The 6,656-nt window shown below is 35.0% G+C and overlaps 1 pseudogene; it reads right to left on the minus strand.

The window, feature by feature from the left end:
• Positions 1-485: 485 nt before the first annotated feature.
• Positions 486-578, minus strand: LOC145255052 (U2 spliceosomal RNA; annotated as a pseudogene).
• Between the last annotated feature and the right edge of the window lie 6,078 nt (positions 579-6,656).

A 6,656-nucleotide genomic window follows, 5' to 3' on the forward strand; every position in this document is an offset into this window, starting at 1 on the left:
CTGGTGAGTTTTCTCCCTTCTGGGGGGCGTCCTTCGGTTTCGTGTCCGGGCGGTATGCCCCGTTGCTTTTTGCTTCCCCTGTTGGGGAGCCGTCCTCTTGGGGAGCAGTTTTTCTTGTGGTAGCCTCCTGGCTGGGGGTATCTGTATTGGTGGTCCCCGGGCTGGGGGTGTCCATTTTTGAAAAAAGCTCTCTCTCTTCTGTATAATTCACCAAAATGAGTGACGTGGAGTCGGCGTCCAAATTGGGAGCCGACTTTGGCGCCAAAAAGAAGTGGCGCCAAAGGCGGCAAGAGGGGAGATAGAACTGAGAGAGGGAGTGGGAGGTTAGTGGAGGGAAGAGAGAAAGTGTTTCCGACCCTCCCTCGCGGGAAGGTCGTAAATTATCAGCTCGGATCCCCCCCCGTGGGGGAGGGGGGAGAGCAGAGAAAGACAGACAAAGTGGGGGTGCGGACAGAACGCTACCCAACAAGCTCTCCGGGCACGAGAATGTGTCGCCAGAACACGACTGCCTATCGCTGTGTATGTATCAGAGAACAGATACTACACTTTGATCTTGGCCAAAAGGCCAAGAAAAGGGTATTTATTTGCTCCCCCACCGAGCAAATAAGGCACAAGGCCGATTTTTAAAGTGGGGAGGGAAGGGGAAATGGGGACCAACTCCCCGGGGAGTAGGGGAGCTGGATAGTGACAATTGGTATGAAGGGTTGACCCTACATTGACCAAGGTTTTACATGTGGGGTCGCCCCCACATATGGGTTTTGCTTGCAGTATCTGCCGGATAGATACTACACTTTGATCTTGGTGAAAAGGCCAAGAAAAGCTGTATTTATTTGCTCCCCCACCGAGCAAATTAGGTACAAGGCCGATTTTTAATGTGAGGAGTGAAGAGGAAATGGGGACCAACTCCCCGGAGCGTAGGGGTGCTGGATAGTGACAATTGGTATGAAGGGTTGCCCCTACATTGACCAAGGTCTTATATGTGGGGCTGCCCCCACATATGGTCTTTGCTTGCAGTATCTGCCAGAACAGATATTACACTTTGATTTTGACCAAAAGGCCAAGAAAAGCTTAAAAAGCTTAGAACAGCATCTATTAACAACAGACCTTTGATCTTAACCAAAAAGGCCAAGCACAAAAGTGTTACGGACAGATTGACAGACCGACCGACCGACGGAGTGACTTATAGAGTCGCTTGCACGCGACAAAAATTATATGGCAAGCAAGTACATTTAGACACCTAAATGACTCGTATAGAATATGTTTGAATGAGAAATTAGTTATCCTAAACATTAAAGAAACCCAAAATTTATTAAATATGACGAGTGAAATAAAAAACTTTGTATATGTTAAATAAACTTTACCTTAAAATAACAGAAAAATGATGAATTATTATCACTAATAATTATAACAACAACAATAACAAAAATTATAAACATAATTATAATAACAATAAATAAACAAATACATAAACAAATACTCTAGTATAACATAAAATGGAAATAAACATCCAAATTAAAACAAGGTCATCTACGATCACAAAGAAACGAAAAATAAATCCCCGCTAAAACAAAGAAATGGGCGTGTGTGCTCATTGGCTACAATAAATGGTGTGCGAATAATTAAGAATCTGATTGGCTGACTAGCAAACTCATTACCAGGGTGACATATAAAAACACGAAACAACATCAATTCCATGCAATATCCCGACGAATCCTCACAGGGATGAATGTGGGAATTTCTGTGTAGCTTAATTGCCATATATATTTTGGAAACTTACTACCTAGCTACTGAAAATATTTACTTAAAATTTTATATGGATACATAAAATTATATATATATATATATATATATATATATATATATATATATATATATATGTCATTAACTTCCAGCAACTGTGCCGCTGTATCACATCGTCCAAATGTCTAAGCACGATTTGTTTACACAAATAGCATCGCTTAATACGGTGATGGTAGTTTGTATATCACTTCCCAATATGCTCAACCAAAGATAGGAAGCGTATATATATTTCATACACACACACATATATACATATTTCATACACACACACACATATATATATATTTCATACACACACACACACATATATATTTCATACACACACACATATATATATATATTTCATACACACACACACATATATATATATATATTTCATACACACACACACATATATATATATATATTTCATACACACACACACATATATATATATATATTTCATACACACACACACACACACACATATATATATATTTCACACACACACACACACACACACATACATATATATTTCACACAAACATATATATATGCTAGCAAAAGTACCCGTCGTTGACTGGGTTCAACAACAGCCTTCAGAAAATGGACTCTGATTTATGAAAGTATGATAGGTTATGAAAAAGAAGGGTTGTAAAGAGATAGCTTTGAATTTGGGGGTATCAAAACCAAAGCTAAATATGATGAAAGTAAAAATAAAATAGATAAACCCCATAAATTATTATACCATACCTGTTCACACTGAAACACTTATCACAATATTCTGTAGATCTATATTAAAAAACCTTGTCAAACTTTGACATATTTCCATTCTATGGAGGACAAGTGCGAACGAACACCTCATAATTTTAATATACCATATTTCTTCAAACTGAAACATAATTATCAAAGTATACTTACGCAGATAGATATGAAAAGTCTTTATTAAAGTGCCTATTTCCATTCTATGGAGACCAAGCGCGAACGCAGACCCCACAATTTTATCATATTATCCCTATTTAAGTTAAAACATACTTATCAAAGTATTCTCATGTACATCTATATCAAAAACACTTGTAAACGTTTTTTTTTTTAAATTTTTATTTCCATACTTTGTGGATCAGGCGCGAACGCAGACACCACAATTTTAATGAACCACCATTCTTCCAGATCAAACATACCCATTCCTGTGTCTCGATACATCTTCTATATCACACACACACACACACACACACACACACACACACACACACACACACACACACACACACACACACACACATATTTCACCCCCCACACACATATATATTTCACAAGCACATATATATATATATATATATATTTCACACACGCACATATATATATATTTCACACACCCACACACACACATATATATATATTTTACACACATACATATATAATTCACACACACACAGACACATATATATATATTTCACACACACGCACACACATATATTTCACACACACATTTTTTTTCATACACACACATATATATATATTCCCCCCACAAACACATATACATATTTCACACACACACACACACACACACACACACACACACACACACACACACACACACACACACACACACACACACATATATATGCATATATTTCACACACACATATATATATATTTCACGCACACACACATATATATTTCACACACACATGTATATATATTTCACACACACACACACACACATATATATATGTATATATTTCACACACACACATATATATATTTCACGCACACACACATATATATTTCACACACACAGACACACACACACACACACACACACACGGGGATCGTTCCAAAAGTGAAGCTTTTTATTTTTTAACTGGAAAAGTTTAAATGTTGCAAAGACGAGAGTGATGTCATTTAAATGAGCACACTTTTCTGTCCTCGCATTTTTTTTTTTATGAACTTTTGCCATGAATTCCATGACGCATCTCTGCTTCTGACGCACGCTGATGACAAGAGTTGCTTCCTTAGTCTTACACTGTCAATATCTGCAACAAATAGATGAAAATTTCACACACACACACATGAATGGAGGAGTTTAGTCATCATAACAATGCAATTTGCAATCTTCTCTTATCCATTCGAGCGGAATAAAAATAGGAGGCATTACTTTCCGAACTCACCTCCTATATATAACGTTAGGTATGTGTCTTTATATTTCTATGTATAGAATTCAACCCTAAATCGATCATTATGAATTTTGAAGACAAGTACTATGCATAGGGTTTCATTATATGGGTTAAATGTAGCTAAATTCAACAATGCAAGAAGCGGGTTAAGCCCTTTGGTCAACATTCAAATATCTTATATTTTTGCGAAATGTTAATCTGTACTAGACCCGTTGGGTCAGTATATTAGCTTAGCTATGGAATTAATATATGAGCGTGACACTTGTGACGTAAAGAAAATAGTTTTGTGACATAACAGAAACATTTCTATGAAAGTATATTAAAATGAAAAAAGAAGATAGATAGACTTCTATGAGTCGTTCTGTTTATAATTGTTTATTTTTGAAAAAAAAAACAAAAACAAAACTTATGGCCATTGAATTATAAGTGGTTTGCCAAACTTATACGTAAATGTGCAACGAACAGATACCATAATACTTAAAGTTAATTCAAATTTTGATATATTTTTTTAAAATGAAACTGTTAGTTGAAAGTACAGAATAGTTAAACACACTTTCCTTATGTTAAGAATGGTTTTTTAAATAGGAAATGAAAATAAAATGTAACCTTATTTAATTTATTTTAAACAAACGTTCATGAACCATTGGGTCAAATATTTAATTTATATGTTAATAATAAGGTCAATAAAACTAATTAAGACAATGCGGAAATGAGCGATGTAAAATAAAAGTAGAAAGTATTAACAATTGTTTATTTGGATAATTTAAACGCGAAAAAAACAAAAAAAAAAACAAATAATTGGGACGCTGAAAACGTACACAGTAAAACTATGCGTTTTATTGTAGCTTTGATTATTTATTTGTAACGCAAATTAAAAACAAACATATTTTCGGTGTTATTTCTTTATGTTGGTAGTGTAGAAGAAAATGTTTTTTAAGAAAGGTGTATTAAAAAATGGAGAATAAATTAAAAAAAGGAAGGCGGTGGGTAAATCGCCGTTATAAAATGCTCTTATGGCTGTCAGCGGGTTAAAGTAGACTTATTTGTAAGAAAATTGCGTTAAAATAACAAACGTAATACGGAAATGAACGATATAAAAAAATGCAGAAAGTATTAACAATTGTTTATTTGGATGAGTTAAACACGAAAAAGAACAAGAACAAGACAATTGGACGCTGAAAACGTACACAGTAAAACAATACGTTTTATTGTCGCGTATGTTTATGTACGCATGAGCAACCGGAAGTTGTAAACCGGATGTGTGGTTACAACACTCGTTACAAGGTTATTTGAGTCTTATAATTATATAGATTGGATAACAATCGGTAAATATCCTCCAAATTTCAGTATTTTAAAGCTGGTTCTTTGTAAGCATAACATGAACAGAAGTAAATTTTAAATTTTAGACATTTTCTAGAATCCAAATGATGTTAATGCATTTTAAGAACAAATAGAATACAGATACTAGATATAACGTTTGATATCGTTATATCTTGATTTTAATTATTTGAAAGAAGACAACAGTAGTGCCAAACTGTTCTTCATTCTGGAACAAGTATTCTAGACATACACGCATCTATTAGGTTGGTGCGAAAACAATATCGTTTTCTCACACATGTTACTTTATATATGATTTCTGAATTAATTCATTGAAGAGAACATCACGTGGACTCTTCATCGAACTATCTTCCACTCTACATCATGTCGAAGAAAAAGAGAGAAAAAAAGATTGACAAAGGCGTCTTAGTCCGAAATATATTTCTTAAAAACTAAACACTCGTTTATTTTATAAAAAAATTTGCGTTGCAGTTTTTGGCTTTAAACGCATTTATACGTATTTTATTCTTCAAATTTCACTCAGCGCTTCTAACGGATATAAACAAAACAAAAAAAAAACTACCCAGATTTTCAAAATGCGCGATAACGCGTCACCTATTCGGCTTCATAACCTCCCCCCCACAGTTAACAACATCACGTGAACTCTTCATCGAACTATCTTCCTCTCTACATCATGTCGAAGAAAAAGAGGAAAAACAGATTGACAAAGGAGTCTTACTCCGAAATATATTTCTTAAAAAATAAACACACGTTTATTTTATAAAAAACTTTGCGTTGCAGTTTTTGGCTTCAAACGTATTTATACATATTTTATTCTTCAAATTTCACTCAGCGCTTCTAACGGATATAAACAAATTATATATATATATATATATATATATATATATATATATATAGCCATGTTATATATCATTTGTGAACGCGCTTTTCGCTCTATCGAATCGTGTTATTCGTTACCGTTCTCAATCTCTTCATTCATTTTTTGCAAGCTTTTCGACAGCATCACAAACTTCATATCTGTACGAGTTTCTTGTTCCAGTTCAAACTGGCCGAAAAGCTGCCGAGACAGCTTGTGATATCAATGATGCGTCTGGCTCAGGAACCATTAACGAACGTGTAACACAACGGTGGTTCAAGAAATTTCGCAATGGTGACGAGAGCCTTGAAGATGAAGACGGTCGCTGCAAACCGACTGCGGTTGATAACGAACATTTGAAAAGCTTAATTGAAGCCGACCCTCGGAAAACCAAACGAGAAGTTTCTGTTGAACTCGAGGTCGACCACTCAAGAGTCGTTCGCCATTTAAAGAAAATACGGAAATCAAACAAGTTGGATTAATTGATGCCGCATGAATTGAACGGA

The sequence above is a fragment of the Euprymna scolopes genome, chromosome 30 (genome assembly GCF_053919585.1).
Source record: "Euprymna scolopes isolate OS-2025 chromosome 30, ASM5391958v1, whole genome shotgun sequence".
Taxonomy (NCBI): Eukaryota; Metazoa; Mollusca; class Cephalopoda; order Sepiida; family Sepiolidae; genus Euprymna; species Euprymna scolopes.